The sequence below is a fragment of the Camellia sinensis genome, chromosome 12 (genome assembly GCF_055761805.1).
Source record: "Camellia sinensis isolate YWXY chromosome 12, ASM5576180v1, whole genome shotgun sequence".
NCBI lineage: Eukaryota > Viridiplantae > Streptophyta > Magnoliopsida > Ericales > Theaceae > Camellia > Camellia sinensis.
The window spans coordinates 72,716,177-72,728,575 of record NC_138972.1 but is presented as its reverse complement, the minus strand read 5'-3'; the positions used below and the strand labels follow the sequence as shown (position 1 = coordinate 72,728,575).

General features: G+C 34.3%; 1 pseudogene; it reads left to right on the top strand.

Moving 5' to 3' along the window:
• Nucleotides 1-11,185: 11,185 nt before the first annotated feature.
• Nucleotides 11,186-12,364, top strand: LOC145803658 (chalcone--flavanone isomerase pseudogene; annotated as a pseudogene).
• Nucleotides 12,365-12,399: the final 35 nt, after the last annotated feature.

Sequence of the window (12,399 nt, the reverse complement as noted above, 5' to 3'; positions counted from 1 at the left end):
TAGTTTTTCAAAGTATTGTTGCCCAAAATTTTTTCTATTCGCTCGAGCGATGCTTCTTGAGCTCGAGCGTTCTTTTATAGTCTGTAAAACTACTGAGAGTTTGATATCTGAGCTCGAGCGACGTTTCTTGCACTCAAGCGAACTTTTACATGTCTAAACTACTAGGAGGGGGCCATTGTGCACTTGAACGGTGGTTTTGGTCGCTCAAGCAGTGTTTTGATCACTCGAGCGATCTGTGCGTGTATTAGTCCGAGAGATAGCCTTTTTCAATCACTTTTTCATCTCTTTCTCTCTCTAAAACATTTCAAACCCTAGATCTACTCTTTCTCTCTCTCTCTCTCTCTCTCTCTCTATCTATCTATCTAGTTCTTGTACTTTTGCACTAAATACTCTCAATCTGTGCATTTCCTCATCTTAGTCCTTTGGAGTAAAAGATGGAGCACGTTGAGGGCTTTGTTCTAATCAGAGCAGTTGGTGTTTTTGACTCCATCGAGTTCTACCTGTTGTTATATTTGTCTTCTTCTTTGAGGTAGGGATTTCTTTGACTCTTTTTATGATTTTTAACTTAGTTATTTGTCTTTTTAAAAGGGTTATGTGTTTGGGAAATTTTGGTAAAACCTAGGATTTGGTTTGAAATCAAAATAGGGATTTTCCAAATTGATTCTTGAAAATGGTTATAGGAATATGGTTGTGGATGAGTTGTGATTGAAGAGGTGGAAAGTTTTTCCTCAAATTTGATTTTGGAAAGAAAATGGGGTTTTTGCCATAATTTTTGGATATTTGAAATTGTTAAAATGGAAATGGAAAATGATGTTGGATATTGTGAAATTTGAATAATGATTATGTTAATGATGATGGTAGAGTTGGATATGTATTATCACTCCCATTGGAATTGATGAAAATGTATCTTTTGATTGGAATTTATCAATTGTTTAGAAATATATGTTTGGGCTATCGATAGAAGATGGTCTTAATTGTTGTAGACATTGCATGAGGATTAGGTTGAATTGAAACTAATTTCTTATCAATTGTGCATTGAGCATCATTATACATTGAATATAGTAAATGTAATTGTTTTCTGTATAAAAGGATTATTTTTCATGAATTGATATATAATCTGGCATTGCATAATTTTGAGATGAAAAGGGGGAAACGTTTAGAAAATGGCATGCATTGTGCATTCACCTTATAATTTTGCTACGATTCATATACTGTGTTAGTGTATCTTTACTGAGCTTTGGATCACCTTATGTGGGAAACAACTTTCAGGTGCTGATGATATGCCTCCGCCAAGGACTTAGCTTGAAAGGACTCGGAGCTTAACACTTCTCTTTTTGGTTTCGTCTTGATGTAAGTATATATTCAAACCTCGAGCATTATTTGATTTGAGTTGAAACTCATTTTGGTGTAACCAAGCATTGTCTTGGAATGTTGTAAGCCATTAGGACATTTCTCTATTTGATTTTAATTTCCCTTCTATTCCTGTATCGATGTCATATGTTGTAGATTCAAAATCTAAGATTTATGAATGTATATTGCATATGCCACCTTTTGTAATGATCATAGATAATATAAATGTAAGATATTGGTTTATAAATCAATTGATTTACTGTTGCGCATTGGGTTTTATGTCAATTATATCGGGGCGTGACAAAACCTCTATACTTGTATTCTATTCATGTGAGAGATTTACAAAAGGTCCGCATGCAATACATATTCAATCCTCTTAAAGTTTGAATCCATAACATGTGAGATAGTTAGAAATGAAGAAAATAACAACAAAAGAATGCCTCATGGGTTACAAGTTCCAAGACTTAGGCTTGGTTACACAGAAGATAGTTATCGAACTCACACAAGTAAAGCCCTTGGCTTGTCAAAAGAACTAAGAAGAGCCTCGTGCTCTCCAAAGACTTCCCACACCTTTAGTTAGGCGGGATCACCACATCTTTTCCTGCACAAATCCACAGGGGCTGAGCATAAAACCCAACAATGATATCTTCACAAAGTATATATGTTTAAGCAATTGTATGTACATGAAAGCAATGCTATGTCATGCTTCAAAATCACAAGTTTTATTCTTTAGAAATTCATATGCAATGATCTTTTAAAGACACTTCATTATCTCAATAAATTACAAACTTTAAATACGAGGTCGTAAATATGACTCAGGTAATCTTTAGGCTGGTGTCTGCAGGTAGGCATAACAAGTACTACCAATCCCCCACTTTACCAGCTCCTAACCCGAACGCACGTGGTAGCTCCTCCGCGTATGTTTTCGGCCTTTCACCCTAAACACTCAGGACAACTTAACACTACCGTCTACACCCCCTATCTGGACTTACCAAACGTATTTACTCCAAAATATTTCAAGATTTTCAATTGTTTTCTCAAAATAATAAATCAATTCCCAAGGCATAGCCATAATAAACAATATTCAAAGCTATATAAAATGAATGAAATGAGATGCAATTATAAAGGTTCAGTATAACACTCTACAATTCTCAACATTTGCTCAAGGTAAAATGTAATATTCAATAATTCTGCATTCATTTCTAAATTTCCATACTCAGATGACATATGATATTTTTTCATATCCACAATCATATTTATTTCTTTCTCATAGTCCAATCATATACATAATCATGCTATCATATAAATTTCTTAACTCAAAAGCTCATCAATCCCATGAATATCTCAATCAATACAACAATAAAGAAATTTCATCAATTTGCTATGTTAGGTTTTTGTAATTAGCAATCTCGTTTGACAAATTATATATTTTTTAAGTGTATCTAAATTAAATTGATATAAAAAAAATTTAAAAATGACTAAAATATTACTAAAATTAACAACAAGAAAAATAGAGATGCAAAAAACAATTTTTTTTTTAAAAATAAATAAAATGATTAACATGTCGACTTCTATATCAATACCTAATACATCAAAAAAATAACAGTTACTTGAAAAAAATAATTCAACTGAAATTGCATAGAGTTTGGTAATAGTCTACAACAATATTGGGCTTTAGCAATCACCTCATTAAGGAAAATTTGAAATAAAAAATTTAAAAAAAAATAAAATAAAATAAACTAACAGGATCAGTAAAAGAAATATTTTTCTAAATATTGACTCCCTTAAATGTCACGAGTATAAGAGGGACATATGATAAATAAGACTTTGTGAAAGTGTTTTATGCAAAATCCGACTGAATTGTTCTAATAGAAAATTGATAAAGGTTGAATAATAATTTTTTAGGTAAAGTAAGACCAATTTGTTATTTTTCCAAAAAAAAAAAAAAAAAAAAAAAATTGACCGACAAAAATAAAACCATAATCTAGAGTTTTTTTTATTATTATTAAAAAAAAAAGGTTTTGTTTGGTATTATTTTCTTCTTTGATGTTTTCATCTCTAGCTTTTTACTTTTAAAATATTTCAAAAAAAATTATGAAAATTAAAGGGAAAATAAAATTAAGTGGTAAATTTAAAAAATAATTTCAGATATATGATAAAGTTTATGAAATTGCTTTTTAATGTTGGAAAGTTTATCACTAATATGTAAATATCTTTTTTAAATTACACTGAAATGAAATTTTTTCAAAATTAAACTCATTGTTTTCATATTATTTCAAGTAAATTACATTATATACTCCTACACTTTACATCAATTTCATTTTGACTTTTCATTTTTCAATTGTAACAATTTATTCAAAAAAGTTTATAGTTTTAGAAAGATAGGGATGTTTTTTTATATGGTGCATTGTGTACTTACCAACATATCAAATTTTAAAGGGAAATGATTTGTAGCCCCAAAAAGTTGCCCCCTAATCCCCCTAATTTCTAATTTTGGAAACTGTTTTCTTTTTTTCTTTCTTTTTTCCTTTTTTTTTTTTTTTTTACCTGAAATGGAAATTAGGGGGATTCGGGCTCCCCCATTTTCGGGGGATGAAACACTACCCAATTTTAAAATCATTTAATGTGTTTAATAAGAGTGTGTGTTGAAAGATTTCGATGTGTGCAAATAGAGAAACTCCCAAAATGAGGCCATTCATAATAAGTAAAACTAATATAAAAATGAGATAATTTTCTCAAAAAATTGAAAGTTTTTCTTTGCCTCATTTAGAGTAACTTACACCGTTGGTCCCTTTAGTTTGAATGATATTTTGCTTTGGTTCTAACAGTTTTCATTTAAATAATTTGATCTCTATAACTTCAATTTTATTGCAATGTGATCCTTTTATTATTTACCGTTAAAATTTTGAACGGAAAAAAATATGCAAAATTAGAGGAATCAAAGTGGTGTCTTTGTAATTTTACATTGCTCTTTCTAGTTTTGCACGTGATCTTTTTTGTTTAAATTGTTAATGGTGCATAACAAATAGACCACATTACAACAAATAGAAAGTGTAAGATTTAAATTATGCAAATTAAAAATATGGGAACTAAAATGACATTTCACTCAAATTATAAATACTAATAATATAATTTATTCTTTTATTTATTATTAAAATTGACTCAACATACCACACAACATAATCAACTTATCACATAATCTCGTGATGCTTATCACACAATGTGACCTTCCTCCCAGCACTAGAACAATGATTTTACTTATCGTTAGGGGTAAGCAAAGAATCGTAAATTCATCGGTCTGGTTTTTTAATGCAAGGTTCGATATTGAATCTTAAAATAAGTGAACTGAATTCTATGATTTTATTTAGGGGTGTTCAAGTTATCTAATCAATCAAATAACTAAATAATCAAACCAAATTGACCACTTTGGGCCGAGTTGGATTGATTTTTTAGGACGTTGATTTGGTTCTGTTTTTTCAAATTCTCAAACCTATAAGATTGGATTCGTTTTTTGTTTAGGCTTTTGCCTAAACCAAACCAGCCCAACAGTCAAACATATATATTTATTTTTAAATTTTATTTATATTGATATGTTTTCATTTAATTGGCCTATTACAATAGATTTGATTACACATAATAATTTTCTACATACAATTTTTTTTTTTAGGTGAAAGGAGTAAGTAGTAGAAGTTTGAATTGGATTTCGCAATTGATTTAATTTGTATTGATTGTATTAATGGATATGGGTTTAATTTGTATAGTTATGTTTAAGTTTGAGTTAAATTTAATTTGTATTGGCTTGCATCAAACAAGATTTTGCTCTTCATGTGTGCTATGTTTAAATGTTAAAGATATGTTTATCTAATTATTCATTATTGAATGATTCTCACTTATTTTTAATATAGTAAAACAATGGTTTCAACCCAAGCTACATTGGTGCATATTATTCAATGCTCCTGGAGCATTATTCTATTCCATTTACAAGTTGTCACCTAGTCAATTATCTCATAAAATTCTAACACAAGTAATAGGTCCTATAAGTAAGACCAATAACTACTACTTTGGAGCATCACTAAGATTTGCTCTTAGAGCATTGAATAATTTCTCGAGTGCATAGGGGCGATCGCATCTCAAAAAATTTAAAACTCCATATACTATAAGTAGTTACTAATATAATTTTAAATTAATATATTTCGTATCTCCAAAATTTTAGTAATTCACACTCTCAAAATTATAAAAATTCACACCCCAAAATTATTTGCATAACTAAATTTTGAAAATAAATTTTATGAATATTGATCATTTATATTTGTTATCTATGTTATTTGTTATATTTTTGTATCGTTTAGAATTATTTATATTTTTCTATTTATTCTTATTTGTTACTGATTCTTGAGTTGTTTTTCCATCCAAAAAGTAAAAGGCGCATGACAAGCGAACAATATTGCAACAAAAAATGAAATTATGGGATTCAAATGTTCAAATTAAGACTACGGGGATTAGAGTGAAAATTAATTCACTTAAACTATAGGGATTAATGGTGTGATTTACCTTCTTTCTTTGTCCTTCTACTTGAATTTTTTGAAATCTTATCAACTGATACTCTATATATTTCACTCATTCAATTGGATTCTACCCTCACATAACACACATTTTAACGAGCACCAATTTACTCTCTAAATTAATAAGCACTTAACACACAAATTTGACATCTATAAGAGAACTCCTGTGGAACACAATAGTAGTAGACATGTTAGTTGTGTCTATTTCATATAGTCTATAGACCACAAATTTGACTCAGGCATCCCATAATAGGTACCTAAGAGTTAAACAACCTAATTTATCCATTTTCCGACACAAACACAAATATGGCACAATCCAATAATATGAGTATTAAACAAGTTAGTTAGTATTAAACTTGTATAATACGAAATTGATATAGATAACTTGCTTAATAAATAATTATTTACATATTTTAATATTATTTTTACTAAAAGGTACCATGACATTTTTGAATTACTTATGTAACTACATCTAATTGATTAAAAAGTATGTGAAATAGAAATTTCAAGGCTAATATTTTTTTTCTTAATTGAAGATAATTTTTTTTCCTACTATTTTAATCTCATAAAAAAATATATAATAATAGGATGTAATTTTGTAAATCAAGCGGAAAAAAAAAATTGAATTGAAAGCAAATATTTTTATGAATAATTTCATCCAATAATTGGTCTCTATACCGAGTCTTTTTAACTAATTAAGGTAAAAAAAAAAAAATTGATATGACACATTAATATGACATGAACTAGACAAATACCAAAAATGGCATGACTCAAAAATACAAAATAATGAACGGGTTAAGTTAGTGTTGAAATAATTCAAATACAAACCCAAAATGAAACAACATAAATACAACATAACACGACATGACACCCACCACTAGTTCATGTAAAGAACTTGTCATTTTATGAAAAGTCTATAATGTGCAACCCAAAAAATTGTGCATGATTTGTACCCTCTCTAATTTTAATGATGAGATGTGCACAAAATTACAACACAATGTTCTTAAAATATGATATGATCTCATTCTGTCATAACTCCAATGACCCAATGAGTTACTCGGTGAGTCATAACTCGTAGTGTGATTCAATATGTTTAAGTTATAATTTTAAGTACATTACATCATAACTTTACGCACATTATGTCACAATTGAAATGAATGTGCATCATGTGCACCTTCTAGGTGCCTAGCAGAAATTGATCCATAATTACATGTTTATACACTTGTTTTTAAGTTGTAAAAGTTAAAGATCCATGGAAAATCTAGGATTTGCACCAATTGCTCACATGTACAAATAAAATCAAACCAAACTAAACTTTGGGATAAATTTGATCAATTGTATAAATCCTTTTTAAGCATTCAATTTTCACTTTATACAATTATATTATCTTTCCTTATTACATCTATTGCTGCGAAACATCTAGGGGCAAGTTTTAATTATGTGTGATGCAAGTGACAAGTGACAACCGCACACAAATTTACCCTGTACATCTTAGAATAAGTAACACTCACCGAACATATTTCCCAACAATAAGGGGTAGAGGTGTGAGGTCGCGATGGAGAAAGGCTAAGAGGTTCAAGTAGCTGCGATGGTTAGGGTTTATAGGAAAGGGTAGTTGTGATGGTGAGGGCTTAGGTGAAAAGGGAAAGAGTTAGGACTGCTAGAAGCAACAATGGGGCAATGCGGTGTAACATTGGTAGAGATGATGGGAAATGATGGAAAGGACTAGGGTAGCGAGGATGGGTAGGAGAAGGCTTGGGGGTAACAAGAGAGGGCATGGCAGTGGTGGCTGGCAGGAAGTGCCACCCAAAGTTGAAATGGGAGAGCACAGACAGACCAAAAAAAAAAAAAAAAAAAACAGAAAGGAAGGATAGGTTGGTCAATTCAAGGGATAAATTCCATCATTTTTTTTCTTTCTTCCCACCCCTATGGGAAATTCTATTTCCATGCACCAAGTTTCCTTACTCCACACACTTGATGAATTTTTTCAGAATCACAATTTTATCCTCTAACAAAATTACCATCTCACCCACCACCATCTCACCCACACATCTCACAATTTCTCTATACACATCTCCCCCACCACCATCTTACCAGCCACTTCACTATTGGTCATCGCCTCCCATGCCCAAACCTCAACCATACACAGCATTTCCTTTCACTTTCCCTACTCCTTTCAGTCCCTAACCTTTCCATTTCGTCTTTTTTCTTTCCCTGTAGATTGCCGGAGAAATCATGACCGTTCAGACAACCAGTGCCAAACAGATCGCCGCCGTTCAGATATCAATCGATGAACCAATTGAGTATGTATAGATATCAACTATCGAATCTATAGGGTTTGTTCAAGCATCAACCATCGAATCTCTCTGTCTCTTTTTTTTTTTTCTTTGTTAATTGATTGATTAATCAATTGATTGTGATAAAAGAGGGAGGTTGCATCACGATAAAAGAGGCGGAGAGGACTGGGAAGGGGGCGAAGAAAATTGGGGAAGGGATGGGGAGGTGGATCGCAGAGGTGACGATGACCGGTGATGATCCCGATAGGGGTGACGGCGATTGGCGATGATCGCAATAGAGGTGACGACAGCGTGAGGAGCTGTGTGAGAATGGCTGAGAGGTTAGGAAGGGACGGTGGTTGATGTCGTCGCTACCGCTGTCGCCGATAGCTGGTGTAGTTAGGTTTAAGGTTTTTGGAGTGAGAAATGATGGAATGAGCGGATGTGCACAGAGAAGATAAGGGTATATTTGGAATGTGAAGTGTGTGGACTAAGATAAAGAAGTAAAAATCAAATTATTAAATGTGTAGATTGAAAAAAGATGTACACAAAAATAATTTGGTATGTGGAAATAGAATTTTCCCACCCCTATTGCAATCGAGATAAATTCCCCACTAAAATATAAAGATAAATTACCAACACGTCCTTGTAATTAGATGTAATTCCAATTAAGTCTTATCAATTTGTCGTTGAAAATTGATCCTATCAACATTGACGCTAAAAACTTATGATTAGTGACTTTTTTGTGATGATTTTTTAAATCTATTGCTAAAAACTGACAATTAATCACATTTTATGTGACGATTTTCTAAATATATCGCTAAAAATTGACAATTAGTAATTTTTTGTGATAATTTTTTCAAATTGTTGCTAAAAACTAACAATTAGTGACGCTTTCTTTTTTTTACAAAAACGCCATTAATTAACACATGACCTATAGTGGGTAATAAATCTACCTATATTGGGTAATAAATAAACAAATGCAAGCAGAGGTCGAAACTGCACGTGTGTTGCCCTTTCTATGGGTGACTAAATAAGTGGGTTAAAACTGAATGAGAGTTAAAACACTTGACAATGCTTTTTTTATGCAACCATCAAAAGTTATTGGTAGGAAGAGGCATAGAAAGAGCAGGCACTATAACATGATTCGAAGGTTTCAAAAGATTTGCCACAATTGCTTAGTGACATAATATGATGTAAAGTAAACCTAAAACAAAGAAGAAGAAAAATTAAATGAGCACCATTCCTAGCCTCTACCTCATTGTACTTGAAAAAAAAATAACTGATGTATTATTATTGATTGTTCTTGATTGATGTATTACAAGATTGATTAATTACAATTCCTATACAATCTATATATAGAAGAAAATGTGGTAGTAGGTGTAGTGGAGGTGATAGTGGGTTAGGTGAAGTGGAGTGTGTGGTGAAGTGGAGGTAGGTGAAGTGGAGTGTGTAGTGGAGTAGGTGAAGGTAAAGATGGGAAATTCTAACAGCCCCCCGCAAACTCAAGGAGGAGAGAAACTAACCAACTTGAGTTTGGAGAGAGTAACAAAACAAGAAAATACATAAAAATAAAAAAGGATAGGAGACACTGTATGGTCGTGTCAGACCGTTGGTGAAGACACTGAATGGTGGTGTCATAACGTTGTAGAGGACACTGTATGGTGGTGTCAGACCGATGTAGAAGACAGTTTATGGGGTCATGTCGGACCGTTGTAGAAGACAGTTTATGGGGTCATGTCGGACCGTTTGTAGAAGACAATGTTGTGACAGTTTACGGAGTCTTGCTGGACCCTTGTAGAAACTAACCGGAATCAATGTCGGGACAGTTTACAGAGTCTTGTCGGACCCTTGAAAAAGCTAACCGGTATCAAATGTCAAAAAGGCGTGCCATCAAAAGGCGTGCCCAATTCATCAAAAGGCGGGCCATCAAAAGGCGTGCCCACTTTATCAAAAGGCATGCCATCAAAAGGCGTGCCCACTTTATCAAAAAGCGTGCCATCAAAAGGCGTGCCCACTTTATCAAAAGGCGTGCCGGAGTCATCATGGCGAGGCACGTGAGTGCCTTGGTTGGCGTGCCCGTTTGTCGGCGTCAAAAGGCGCGCGATGCGCGTGGCTGCCTCGGCTATAAGACAGAGGCTGAGGCTGAGGCAGAGAAAAAACGGCGAGAGATATTCTGAGAGAGGTTTCTGAGAGAGAATCTGTAACACTGTTTTCTGAGAGAGATTTCTGAGAGAGACACTGTGTAACACTCTGGTGCCGAGAAAATGGCTTCATCGTCTTCCCGCGGGCTGCTCACCCTCTTTCCTGACCTCAACGAGTCAACGAGAGAGAGAACTGGTGCGGTGGCACTGGAAACTCAACCAAGCGCCCCGGAGTTTACTCCGTTGAACTTTCCGATGCGGTCGGTGGAGCAAAAAATGGCGGTGCTGTCAGATGTGGAGGCCAATCAGTATACTCTGAAGGCATGTGTGGAAAGCATGACGGCGGTCACAAATTTGTCGAACCGGCTGCAGAGTAGGACAAATGAGGTGCAACATGTAAACTCCCAGCTGGCTCTGCTCCAACGCATGTATAAGGATGCGCGAGCAGAGATAAGCGTGCTAAGGGCAGAAAACAAGGAGCTGAAGCGGAAGGCCACCGTGATGTTCCGATTTGGAGGTCCTCCATATGCTGCAGTGGAGGAGTATGGGGGAGTGAACGTGCTTGGCGGCGTGGAAAACACGGAGACAGCACCGTCAAGGGCCGTCCAGGACGGAGGCAAGAAGAAGAGACCTGCGGCAGAGTAGAGAAGAAAAAATCCCGCCTGTGGATGTGGTTGTTTTTTTTTTTTTTTTTTTTTTTTTTTTTTTTGTGTAAAATGGTGATCGGGGTGAGCCCCGACATGAATAAAATGAGTTTGGTTTTTTTTTTTTTTTTTTTTTTTTTTTTTTTTTTTTTGCAAAGAAATAATAATGAAAAAAGGTTGCGTGGCCCACGATGTTGTGAAAACCTGCAATGGGTTGTTCGGCTTTGGTTTTTTTTTTTTTTTTTTTTTTTGTTTAATAATAATAATAATAGGAATAATATATATGATAGATAGAAAAGAGAAAAAAGAAAAGAAATTGAAGTCAAAATATATATATGTATATGGTTACATATTAAAATATAGTAGGTGGAAAAACAAATGAAAACTTATTGTAAGAGATAGTGGGTGTGTGAATCTGTGAGTGGAGAGTATGTAGTATAATATATTATAATATATGATAATGGAGTGGGGTGAATGAGTGCCTATGTAGGCATGTGCGTGTTGGCCGGTTTGAAAAGAAGAGATATAAAAAATAATAATAATAAATAAATTAAAAAGAAAGAAACAAAGTAGTAAAGTGGAACTATGATGAGATATATTGGAGAAACGGAATCATGATGAGATGCTTGCTCAATCGAAAGCCATGAGGAGAGCAGCGGGAGTCGGTCCACAAGCAGTTCCCTCCCACTGTCAAACCTCCGGGCACGGTCAAGTCCTTCTTCCTCGGCGGCGCAGGAGAGAGGGGTTTGGAAATCCAAGGGAAGTTTATAAAGTTCACGGCCATCGGAGTGTACCTCGAAGATAGCGCCATTCCCTCGCTTGCCGTTAAATGGAAGGGCAAGAGTACAGAGGAGCTGACGGACTCCGTCGAGTTTTTCAGGGATATCGTTTCCGGTCCCTTTGAGAAGTTCACACAGGTGACTATGATCTTGCCATTAACAGGGCAACAATACTCAGAGAAGGTTACAGAACATTGTGTTGCCTAGTGGAAAGCAGTTGGAACCTATACCGATGGTGGTTCTATTCTTTTTACCCAATCACCCCTTGGATCATTGACGATTGCTTTCTCGAAAGACAGCTCCTTACCTGAGACCGGGACTGCGGTGATAGAGAACAAACAATTATCAGAAGCAGCGTTGGAGGACGTGAACAAGTTGAAGATGAGTTTGATGAAGGGCTCTGATGAAACCACAGAGAGAGAGAATTGTATGTGTGCTGTCTGTGGTTTGTGCACTCAGCAGGTGGAAGAAAGGAAATTTTAAGGTATGTGTAGAAAAACTTTAGCAGACTAGGTTGAGGTCCGGCGGGCAGCTAAGGTGAGGTTGCCGCCCGCCGGAGAAGCGAAAATATTAGATTCTAAACCTGCTCTGATACCATGAAAAAAAAATAACTGATGTATTATTATTGATTGTTCTTGATTGAT